This window comes from Ranitomeya imitator, chromosome 2 (genome assembly GCF_032444005.1).
Source record: "Ranitomeya imitator isolate aRanImi1 chromosome 2, aRanImi1.pri, whole genome shotgun sequence".
Classification (NCBI taxonomy): Eukaryota; Metazoa; Chordata; class Amphibia; order Anura; family Dendrobatidae; genus Ranitomeya; species Ranitomeya imitator.
The window spans coordinates 421,898,719-421,911,740 of NC_091283.1; the positions used below are offsets into that span (position 1 = coordinate 421,898,719).

At 45.0% G+C, this 13,022-nt stretch overlaps 1 pseudogene; it reads left to right on the forward strand.

Moving 5' to 3' along the window:
- The first annotated feature begins 12,108 nt into the window (after positions 1-12,108).
- Positions 12,109-12,288, forward strand: LOC138668271 (U2 spliceosomal RNA; annotated as a pseudogene).
- Positions 12,289-13,022: the final 734 nt, after the last annotated feature.

The following is a 13,022-nucleotide window of genomic DNA, read 5'->3' on the forward strand; positions in this document are numbered from 1 at the left end:
GTCGGGAAGGGGTTAAATGTGAAATTGTTGGAAAATGAAGATGTGAGGAAGGAGTATGTGAGAAAGTATGAGGAGTGGTGTAAGAGTAAGGAAAATTTTGGGAATGTTTGTGAGTGGTGGGATTGGGTTAAGAGGCAGAGAAAAAAGATTTTTAAAAGTGTGGGGTATGAATTTGCAGTGATTAAGAGGGAAAAGTTTGTTAAGTTGAATGCCCGTTTACGTTTATTGTATAAATTGAGGGAAGGAGGTGTTAGATGTCGAGTTCCCGCCTCTGCACAGGAGGAATCTCGAAACATCTCTGCTGCGGTCTCCCATTCTTCTCCAGCCGCAGTGGAGTCTGCTCAGCGGAGACGTCGTCCCCAGCGTCTTGCTCAGTCTCACTCTGTGCATAGGATTACTGCTGCTTTTCCTGCTTCTGCCATTGAAGCCAGTGCTGGGCAGCAGCGAACAGACGCTTTTGGGACTGTCCTGCTTTTTCCCTTCTGAGCATGCCCAGGGTGAGATCTCCCGTTGGAGATCGAGGGTCACATGCTCAGATGCTGCAGCAGTTCCCATTGGTCCTTTATTGGAAGCTCCTATACATGCTGCAGCTATATAAGCTTCGCATGACCGCACGGATATGCGCTAGTGTACTATTGTAATCGTGTGTGTGTTGATGACTGCAAGTCGTTCCTTTAAAACACCCATCCCTTGTGTATGACTGTTTGCGTAAGGTGTATGGTTGCAACCTAGCGCCCGGCTGAACTCACAGCGTTTACACACGAAACAGCGCCTACTGCTGTGACCGCCAGTACGGTGCCACGCGCCATTAGAGCGCTTCTTTAACCCAAGTTAGGGTGAAAAGTGGCGCCCGCCAATACGGCACAGTTCGCACTCTCGTGCTATTTAATTATTAGTTTTGTTACGTGCGGTAATGCGGCCCTGTGACTCAACAGGGTTCGCTTCCTTCACACAGGGTGAAGTTAACCCGTGTGTGTGTTCACATTGTACCGCCATATAGTCCGTCATTACTTGGCAGCAGGTTCCATCTCTGCACGGTGGACCTCGGGCTGCGAACGCACCTTAATCTATCTTATTATTTGGTGCGTTCCGCTAGCCCTAACAGGAGGAATGGAGGTGGAGGAAGGAATATGAAAGGTTAAAAAAGAAATTAATGAGTTTTTGGAGGAGAAAGGGAAGATTATTATTTTTTTAGGGCAAAAATTAGTAGAATGGAGCAAGATAAAGGTGTTTGAGGTTTTTCTTTAACCCCTTCATGACCCAGCCTATTTTGACCTTAAAGACCTTGCCGTTTTTTGCAATTCTGACCAGTGTCCCTTTATGAGGTAATAACTCAGGAACGCTTCAACGGATCCTAGCGTTTCAGAGATTGTTTTTTCGTGACATATTGGGCTTCATGTTAGTGGTAAATTTAGGTCAATAAAATCTGCGTTTATTTGTGATAAAAACGGAAATTTGGCGAAAATTTTGAAAATTTCGCAATTTTCACATTTTGAATTTTTATTCTGTTAAACCAGAGAGATATGTGACACAAAATAGTTAATAAATAACATTTCCCACACGTCTACTTTACATCAGCACAATTTTGGAACAAAATTTTTTTTTGTTAGGAAGTTATAAGGGTTAAAATTTGACCAGCGATTTGTCATTTTTACAACGAAATTTACAAAACCATTTTTTTTAGAGACCACCTCACATTTGAAGTCAGTTTGAGGGGTCTATATGGCTGAAAATACCCAAAAGTGACACCATTCTAAAAACTGCACCCCTCAAGGTACTCAAAACCACATTCAAGAAGTTTATTAACCCTTCAGGTGCTTCACAGCAGCAGAAGCAACATGGAAGGAAAAAATGAACATTTAACTTTTTAGTCACAAAAATTATTTTTTAGCAACAATTTTTTTATTTTCCCAATGGTAAAAGGAGAAACTGAACCACGAAAGTTGTTGTACAATTTGTCCTGAGTACGCTGATACCTCATATTTGGGGGTAAACCACTGTTTGGGCGCACGGCAGGGTTTGGAAGGGAAGGAGCGCCATTTGACTTTTTGAATCAAAAATTGGCTCCACTCTTTAGCGGACACCATGTCACGTTTGGAGAGCCCCCGTGTGCCTAAAAATTGGAGCTCCCCCACAAGTGACCCCATTTTGGAAACTAGACGCCCCAAGGAACTTATCTAGATGCATAGTGAGCACTTTGAACCCCCAGGTGCTTCACAAATTGATCCGTAAAAATGAAAAAGTACTTTTTTTTCACAAAAAAATTATTTTAGCCTCAATTTTTTCATTTTCACATGGGCAACAGGATAAAATGGATCCGAAAATGTATTGGGCAATTTCTCCTGAGTACACCAATACCTCACATGTGGGGGTAAACCACTGTTTGGGCACATGGTAAGGCTCGGAAGGGAAGGAGCGCCATTTGACTTTTTGAATGAAAAATTATTTCCATCGTTAGCGGACACCATGTCGCGTTTGGATAGCTCCTGTGTGCCTAAACATTGGCGCTCCCCCACAAGTGACCCCATTTTGGAAACTAGACCCCCCAAGGAACTTATTTAGATGCCTAGTGAGCACTTTAAACCCTCAGGTGCTTCACAAATTGATCTGTAAAAATGAAAAAGTACTTTTTTTTCACAAAAAAATTCTTTTCGCCTCAATTTTTTCATTTTCACATGGGCAGTAGGATAAAATGGATCATATAATTTGTTGGGCAATTTCTCCCGAGTACGTCGATACCTCATATGTGGGGGTAAACCACTGTTTGGGCACTCGGCAGGGCTCGGAAGGGAAGGAGCGCCATTTGACTTTTTGAATGGAAAATTAGCTCCAATTGTTAGCGGACACCATGTCGCGTTTGGAGAGCCCCTGTGTGCCTAAACATTGGAGCTCCCCCACAAGTGACCCCATTTTGGAAACTAGACCCCCAAAGGAACTAATCTACATGTGTAGTGAGGACTTTGAACCCCCAAGTGCTTCACAGAAGTTTATAACGCAGAGCCATGAAAATAAAGAATAATTTTTCTTTCCTCAAAAATTATTTTTTAGCCTGGAATTTCCTATTTTGCCAAGGATAATAGGAGAAATGGGACCCCAAATATTGTTGTCCAGTTTGTCCTGAGTACGCTGATACCCCATATGTGGGGGTAAACCACTGTTTGGGCGCACGGCAGGGCTCGGAAGGGATGGCACGCCATTTGGCTTTTTAAATGGAAAATTAGCTCCAATCATTAGCGGACACCATGTCACGTTTGGAGAGCCCCTGTGTGCCTAAACATTGGAGATCCCCCAGAAATGACACCATTTTGGAAACTAGACCCCCAAAGGAACTAATCTAGATGTGTAGTGAGGACTTTGAACCCCCAAGTGCTTCACAGAAGTTTATAACACAGAGCCATGAAAATAAAATAAAAAAATTATTTTCTCAAAAATGATCTTTTAGCCTGCAATTTTTTATTTTCCCAAGGGTAACAGGAGAAATTTGACCCCAAAAGTTGTTTTCCAGTTTCTCCTGAGTACGCTGATACCCCATATGTGGGGGTAAATCACTGTTTGGGCACATGCCGGGGCTCGGAAGTGAAGTAGTGACGTTTTGAAATGCAGACTTTGATGGAATGCTCTGTGGGCGTCACGTTGCGTTTGCAGAGCCCCTGATGTGGCTTAACAGTAGAAACCCCCCACAAGTGACCCCATTTTGGAAACTAGACCCCGAAAGGAACTTATCTAGATGTGTGGTGAGCACTTTGAACCCCCAAGCGCTTCATAGAAGTTTATAATGCAGAGCCGTGAAAATAATAAATACGTTTTCTTTCCTCAAAAATAATTATTTAGCCCAGAATTTTTTAATTTTCCCAAGGGTAACAGGAGAAATTTGACCCCAATATTTGTTGTCCAGTTTCTCCTGAGTACCGTGATACCCCATATGTGGGGGTAAACTACTGTTTGGGCACATGCCGAGGCTCGGAATTGAAGTAGTGACATTTTGAAATGCAGACTTTGATGGAATGCTCTGCGGGCGTCACGTTGCGTTTGCAGAGCCCCTGATGTGCCTAAACAGTAGAAACCCCCCACAAGTGACCCCATTTTGGAAACTAGACCCCGAAAGGAACTTATCTAGATGTGTGATGAGCACTTTGAACCCCCAAGTGCTTCATAGAAGTTTATAATGCAGAGCCGTGAAAATAATAAATACGTTTTCTTTCCTCAAAAAGAATTATTTAGCCCAGAATTTTTTATTTTCCCAAGGGTTACAGGAGAAATTGGACCCTCTTATTTGTTGTCCAGTTTCTCCTGAGTACCGTGATACCCTATATGTGGGGGTAAACTACTGTTTGGGCACATGCCGAGGCTCGGAATTGAAGTAGTGACATTTTGAAATGCAGACTTTGATGGAATGCTCTGCGGGCGTCACGTTGCGTTTGCAGAGCCCCTGATGTGCCTAAACAGTAGAAACCCCCCACAAGTGACCCCATTTTGGAAACTAGACCCCGAAAGGAACTTATCTAGATGTGTGGTGAGCACTTTGAACCCCCAAGTGCTTCATAGAAGTTTATAATGCAGAGCCGTGAAAATAATAAATACGTTTTCTTTCTTCAAAAAGAATTATTTAGCCCAGAATTTTTTATTTTCCCAAGGGTTACAGGAGAAATTGGACCCCAAAAGTTGTTGTCCAGTTTCTCCTGAGTACGCTGATACCCCATGAGTGGGGGTAAACCACTGTTTGGGCACACATCGGGGCTCAGAAGGGAAGTAGTGACTTTTGAAATGCAGACTTTGATGGAATGGTCTGCGGGTGTCACGTTGCGTTTGCAGAGCCCCTGGTGTGCCTAAACAGTAGAAACCCCCACAAGTGACCCCATTTTAGAAACTAGACCCCCCAAGGAACTTATCTAGATATGTGGTGAGCACTTTGAACCCCCAAGTGCTTCACAGACGTTTACAACGCAGAGCCGTGAAAATAAAAAATCATTTTTCTTTCCTCAAAAATTATGTTTTAGCAATTATTTTTTTAGATTCACAAGGGTAACAGGAGAAATTGGACCCCAGTAATTGTTGCGCAGTTTGTCCTGAGTATGCTGGTACCCCATATGTGGGGGTAAACCACTGTTTGGGCACACGTCAGGGCTCGGAAGTGAGGGAGCACCATTTGACTTTTTGAATACGAGATTGGCTGGAATCAATGGTGGCGCCATGTTGCGTTTGGAGACCCCTGATGTGCCTAAACAGTGGTAACCCCTCAATTCTAACTCCAACACTAACCCCCCCACACCCCTAACCCTTATCCCAACTGTAGCCATAACCCTAATCACAACCCTAACCACAACCCTAATTCCAACCCTAACCCTAAGGCTATGTGCCCACATTGCGGATTCGTGTGAGATATTTCCGCACCATTTTTGAAAAATCCGCGGGTAAAAGGCACCGCGTTTTACCTGCGGATTTTCCGCGGATTTCCAGTGTTTTTTGTGCGGATTTCACCTGCGGATTCCTATTGAGGAACAGGTGTAAAACGCTGCGGAATCCGCACAAAGAATTGACATGCTGCGGAAAATACAGCGCAGCGTTTCCGCGCGGTATTTTCCGCACCATGGGCACAGCGGATTTGGTTTTTCATATGTTTACATGGTACTGTAAACCTGATGGAACACTGCTGCGAATCCGCAGCGGCTAATCCGCACCGTGTGCACATAGCCTAATTCTAAAGGTATGTGCACACGCTGCAGAAAACGCTGCGGATCCGCAGCAGTTTCCCATGAGTTTACAGTTCAATGTAAACCTACGGGAAACAAAAATCGCTGTACACATGCTGCGGAAAAACTGCACGGAAACGCAGCGGTTTACATTCCGCAGCATGTCACTTCTTTGTGCGGATTCCGCAGCGGTTTTACAACTGCTCCAATAGAAAATCGCAGTTGTAAAACCGCAGTGAAATGCGCAGAAAAAAACGCGGTAAATCCGCCATAAATCCGCAGCGGTTTAGCACTGCGGATTTATCAAATCCGCAGCGGAAAAATCCGCAGAGGACCAAAATACGTGTGCACATACCGAAACCCTAACCCTAGCCCTAACCCTACCCCTAGCCCTACCCCTAACCTTAACCCTACCCCTAACCCTACCCCTAACCCTACCCCTAACCCTACCCCTAACCCTATTCTAACATTAGTGGAAAAAAAAAAATTCTTTATTTTTTTATTGTCCCTACCTATGGGGGTGACAAAGGGGGGGGGTCATTTATTATTTTTTTTATTTTGATCACTGAGATAGATTATATCTCAGTGATCAAAATGCACTTTGGAACGAATCTGCCGGCCGGCAGATTCGGCGGGCGCACTGCGCATGCGCCCTCCATTTTGGAAGATGGCGGCGCCCAGGGAGAAGACGGACGGGACGCCGGCTGGATCGGTAAGTATGATGGGGTGGGGGGGGACCACGGGGGGGGACCACGGAGGGGGGGGGATCGGAGCACGGGGGGGGATCGGAGCACGGGGGGGGGAATCGGAGCGCGGCAGGCGTGGAACGGAGCACGGGGGGCGTGGAACGGAGCATAGGGGGGCTGGAATGGAGCACGGGGGGGTGGAACGGAGCACCGGGGGGTGTGGATCGGAGTGCAGGGGGGGTGATTGGAGCACGGGGGGGTGATTGGAGCACAGGGGGAGCGGACAAGAGCACGGGGGGGAGCGGAGCACTGGACGGAGGGGAGCCGGAGCAGTGTACCGGCCAGATCGGGGGGCTGGGGGGGCGATCGGAGGGGTGGGGTGGGGGCACATTAGTATTTCCAGCCATGGCCGATGATATTTCAGCATCGGCCATGGCTGGATTGTAATATTTCACCCGTTATAATAGGTGAAATATTACAAATCGCTCTGATTGGCAGTTTCACTTTCAACAGCCAATCAGAGCGATCGTAGCCACGAGGGGGTGAAGCCACCCCCCTTGGGCTAAACTACCACTCCCCCTGTCCCTGCAGATTGGGTGAAATGGGAGTTAACCCTTTCACCCGGCCTGCAGGGACGCGATCTTTCCATGACGCCACATAGGCGTCATGGGTCGGATTGGCACCGACTTTCATGACGCCTACGTGGCGTCATGGGTCGGGAAGGGGTTAAAAAGGTTTTTGGGAAAAAGTATGGGTGTTTTGAATGGGATGGATGGAAGAGAGGTATGTGGGGAAGATATGTGTGAAGAGGTGGCTAAGTTTTATGAGGAGCTGTATGCAGTGAAGTGGATGGATGAGGGTTTGGATGTATTAAGTGTATTAGAAAGTAAACTGATGGAGAGAGAGAGTGATGGGTGAGGTGACAGGTGATTAGATATGGAAGGTAATCAATAGCATGGCGTTCAATAAGACACCAGGAGAGGATGGTCTTCCTATAGAGTTTTATAGGGTGATGTGGGATGTAATTGGTAAGGATTTTGTGGATGTGTGTAAGTATATGTGGCCATGTATGGAAGTGGCTGAGAGTATGCATGCAGGGTTGTGTTAATATCTAAAAAAGGAGATTTGAAAAGTTTAAAAAATTGGAGACCGATAACGTTGAATTGCGATTATAAGAGCTATTTGAAAGTAATGGCAAATAGGATGCGTGATATGATAGAGAGTGATTGGGGATGAACAGTGTTGTGCGGTGCCTGGGAGACGTATACATGAGTGTGTGTGTATGTTGAGAGATTGTTGGATTGTATGGGTCGGAAGTAGAGTGTATTTGTTTTGAGTTTGGACTTTGAAAAGGCATATGATCGGTTAGCACATAGTTTTTTGTTCTGGGTATTATTGAGAATGGGGTTTCTGCCTGATTTTGTTTGGAGGGTGAGGAGCTTATATAAGGCCATTTATAGTTCCATATATTGATAAATGTTTGTGGGTAGAAGAGTGAATGTGTTTTCAGGTGTGTGGCAAGGTTGTCCTTTATCTCCTGTGGTTTTTATCTGTGTGATTGGACCGGTGCTTTGTATGTTGAGGAAAGATAAAGTGATTAGGGGTGTACAAGTGCCAGGACGTGGGGGGAGGGAATGGAAGATTAGTGGTTATATGGATGACGTGTGTGTGTTGTGTAATTCAGAGTGTTATGTGAGGCAGGTGAAGTTATTAGTGTCTAGTGGAAGTGGAAAAATTTTAGTTATTAAAAGAGTGGTTTTGCCTATTTTCTTATATATTGCGGTGGTCTTTTCGCCGGGGTATATGTGTATGAGGGGGTTAAATAGGATTCGGTTTGTGTTTTGTGGAATTCTAGAATGGAGAGGGCTAGGAGGGAGGTTTTGGTGAAATGTTTAGAAAATGGTGGGTTGGGTTTTCCAAACCTTGAGGTGTTTTTTGGTGTAAATATTGTGGTTTGTGTTGTGGGTGATTAGGATGGATGGATGGGAAGTTTTCTTGCATGAGTAGGTTTTTGTTTGGGACATATTTATTCCATTTGAGGTGGCGAGAGAGGGATCTGAGGTATCCGGTTGCTTTTGATGTGCCAAGATGGTATGGGTGGGTTTATAAATTTTAGGTAAAGCATGTGTTGTGTGATGTGGATGTTAGGTTGTTGAGTAATAAGAAGACTATGTATAGGATGATTGAATGTAGAGAGACAGAGTGTGGAATAAACATGTACAAAAGGTATGGAAGAATGTGCGGTTGGACGGTATGACGAATAGGCAGAGTGACATTGTGTGGCAGTCTTTGCATGGAGTGTTACCAGTTAGAAAATTAAAGACGTATTGTGGGTTCGTGAGAAGTGAGATGTGCCAAGAGGTGGTTGTGGTGGAAGGGAAAGTGTAATACATCTATTTTAGAATTGTCAGTGTGCTAGGGAGGTGATTGGAAGAATGGGACCGTTGTGTAAAGAACTGTGTGGTGTGAGATTGTTATCATTCGAGTTGTTCATGTTTGGCTTGGGAATATGTGATGGAGTGAAGGAGAGAGTGTTGTGGTTAAAGGTTGCATGTATAAAGGAAGTATTATGGGATGTGAGGAATGTGTATGTCTTTAAGAGGAAGGAAATTGTAGTAAAGAATAGTCTAAAAGTGATTTTGTGGAAGATGTATATGTGTTTTCTATTGGATAAAAGGAAAAGGGGGGAGGTGGATGCCGAAGGGATTTGGAAGGTGAAGAAGTGGAGATACCTTGTACAGTCATGGCCAAAAGTTTTGAGAATGACACCAAAATTATATTTTCACATGATCTGCTGTTCTCTGGTTTTTATTAGTGTTTGTCTGATGTTTATATCACATACAGAAATATAATTGCAATCATATTATGAGTACCAATAGGTTATATTGGCAGTTAGAATGAGTTAGGCTACGTTCAGACTAGCGTTGTGCTAGTGTGCGTCGGGTTAGTGTCAGGCGACGCAGCGGCGACGCACGCGTCATGCGCCCCTATGTTTAACATGGGGGACGCATGCGTTTTTGTTTGTTGCGTTTTGCGATGCATGCGTCTTTTTTGCCGCAAGCGTCGGACCAAGAAAACGCAACAAGTTGCATTTTTACTTGCGTCCGATTTTCGGCAAAAAACGATGCACGCGTCGCAAAACGCAGCGTTTTTGCGTGTGTTTTGCCGCGTTTTTGTGTGCGTTGTGTCGCCGACGCAGCGGCGCACAACGCTAGTGTTAGGTCTCGAGTTCCCGCTTCTGCACAGGGGGAATCTTGAGCCATCTCCGCTGCGGTCCCCCATTCTCATCCAGCCGCAGCAAGGACGTCGGTCCCAGCATCTTGCTCAGTCTCACTCTGTACTGAGAGTTACTGCTGCTTCATCAGCTTCTGCCATTAAAGCCAGTGCTGGTCAGCAACGAGCGGACTTCTCTGGGACTAAGTCCTTGTCTGCACACACTGAGCATGCCCAGGGCAAGATCTCCCGTTGGAGATCGAGGGTCATGTGCTCAGGCTCTGCAGCACATTCTATTGGTCCTCTTGGCAGGTCTTGGAAGGGCAAAGTTTCTGTGGCCACTTCCTGTGCTGCAACTATATAAACTGCGCATGACCGCACGGCCATGCGCTAGTGTACAATTGTTAATGTGTGTATGTTGTGAGTGCAAGTCGTCCTTGGATACCCCTACCCTATTGAATGTCTGTTCGCGGAAGGAGTATGGGTGCTTTCTAGCGCCCGACTTAGCCTACAGCACTAATCACACATTACAGCATCCAGTTCCTGTGACCGCCAGTACGGCGCCGTGCACTTCCTCTGTGCTTTCCTTACCCAAGCCTGGGTGGTTAGTGGCGTTCGTCAGTGCGGCACCGCATGCATTCTTGTGCCTTAAAATTGTTATTTAAGTTTCATTACACACCCAGTTGCGGTGTTGTGCCAGCAAGGGTCTAATCGGACTTCAATCCCAGTTGGGGTTGAGTTCGCTGACTACTTGCTCGCGCTCTATGTGCGGTACCGCGGTCCTGTGACGCAACAGGATCGCTTCCTTCACGCTGGGTGAAGTTTAACCCACGTGTGTATACTTATGAGTACCGCCATATAGTCCGTCATTACTTGGCAGCAGGTTCCATCGCTGCACGGTGGACCCCGGGCTGCGAACGCACCATACTCTGTCTTATTATTTGGTGCGTTCCGCTAGCCCTAACAGCTAGTCTGAACGTAGCCTTAATGCAGCAAGTCAATATTTGTGGTGTTGACCCTTCTTCTTCAAGACCTCTGCAATTCTCCCTGGCATGCTCTCAATCAACTTCTGGACCAAATCCTGACTGATAGCAGTCCATTCTTGCCTAATCAATGCTTGCATTTTGCCAGAATTTGTTGGTTTTTGTTTGTCCACCCGTCTCTTGATGATTGACCACAAGTTCTCAATGGGATTAAGATCTGGGGAGTTTCCAGGCCATGGACCCAAAATCTCTATGTTTTGTTCCATGAGCCATTTAGTTATCACCTTTGCTTTATGGCAAGGTGCTCCATCATGCTGGAAAAGGCATTGTTGGGCGCCAAACTGCTATTGGACGGTTGGGAGAAGTTGCTCTTGGAGGACATTCTGGTACCATTCTTTATTCATGGCTGTGTTTTCAGGCAAGACTGTGAGTGAGCCGATTCCCTTGGCTGAGAAGCAACCCCACACATGAATGGTTTCAGGATGCTTTACAGTTGGCATGAGACAAGACTGGTGGTAGCGCTCACCTCTTCTTCTCCTAATAAGCTGTTTTCCAGATATCCCAAACAATCGAAAAGGGGATTCATCAGAGAAAATGACTTTGCCCCAGTCCTCAGCAGTCCACTCCCTGTACCTTTTGCTGAATATCAGTCGGTCCCTGATGTTTTTTCTGGAGAGAAGTGGCTTCTTTGCTGCCCTCCTTGAAACCAGGCCTTGCTCAAAGAGTCTCCGCCTCACAGTGCGTGCAGAAGCACTCACACCAGCCTGCTGCCATTCCTGAGCAAGCTCGACACTGCTGGTAGTCCGATCCCGCAGCTGAAACAGTTTTAAGATACGGTCCTGGCGCTTGCTGTTCTTTCTTGGGCGTCCTGGAGCCTTTTTGACAACAATGGAAGCTCTCTCCTTGAAGTTCTTGATGATGCGATAGATTGTTGACTGAGGTGCAATCTTTGTAGCTGCGATACTCTTCCCTTTTAGGCCATTTTTGTGCAGTGCAATGATGGCTGCATGTGTTTCTTTAGAGATAACCATGGTTAACTGAAGAGAAACAATGATACCAAGCACCAGCCTCCTTTTAAAGTGTTCAGTGATGTCATTCTTACTTAATCATGACTGATTGATCGCCAGCCCTGTCCTCATCAACACCCACACCTGTGTTAATGGATCAATCACTAAAACGATGTTAGCTGCTCCTTTTAAGGCAGGACTGCAATGATGTTGAAATGTGTTTTGGGGTTAAAGTTCATTTTCTGGGCAAATATTGACTCTGCAAGTACAGTAATTGCTGTTAAGCTGATCACTCTGACATTCAGGAGTATATGCAAATTGCCATTAGAAAAAATGAAGCAGTAGACTTTGGAAAAATTAATATTTGTCTCATTCTCAAAACTTTTGGCCATGACTGTAAATGTCTTGATATGTTTTTTTTCTGATGTTGAATTAAACTGAAATTTTCCGGTGATGATGGGAGCAGCTTTTCTTTTTTGGATTTGACGCAGCTGTTTGGGATTTTTCTTTGGTCTTAGATTTCTGGGCCGTAGATTTTCCCATCTGAGGAAAAAAGAAAAAAAAAATCTGTTCTTATCAGTTTAATATCTAATATGTCCCCTATTTGGGGACCATATATTAAATGGTTTGGGAGATGGAAAAGAGCTTGCTCTGTCTATTCCACGCATTGACCCATTATTGCAGTATCTCCGGGAACAGTGCACTCCTTCTCTGATCCGGTTTCCAAAATCAGATTGAATTGAAATCAGTGCAAGTTGTGTTTTAACCCATAATGTGAATTATTTTCATATCGGGGTCAAAGAAGCACATTTTAGATGCCAAATGCATTTTGCCGATTTAACTTCAAGATTTGCAACATTTTGTGTGCGCCTTGCTTTCACCTATGTATGTCAAGCATTGTATTACATTCATTATGTAATCAATCGATTTGATCTCTCTTTACTGGTTGCAACAGGTGTGTAAAGATGTAGGCCTGTTATTAGGCCTTTGTTACAGTGTTGCAAACATACGGTACCATCTACAAAATTAGGCCCTGTGCTATCAGTACTTGGTGTTTTAATTTAAGTATTCCATGAGTAGTTCTGCCACACATACCACATTGGTGACAGCATGATTTCTTCTGTAAAACAGTGTCTCCCTCTTGTGGACCACCGACTTTTAAATGTGGTGTATTATATGTATTTTAAAAAAGGAAAAATGGTGTCTGCGCTGATCTTGAATATGCTGTCTTGTCCATCTACACCTGTCTGAGTATTCTAATTCTTTTTACCAACCATGTGCGCTGCCTGCATTACATAGAATCAGTGCACTGAACCCTCACGTGCTGCCACAATGGGCCTTTGTCCATTGTCTCCAGACTCCTCATGTGTCCCAATGGGCCCTTGGCCTATAAAAGGCAGTATGCTGGCAGTCATCTTCAGTCTGCTGATGAAGCAGCAGGCA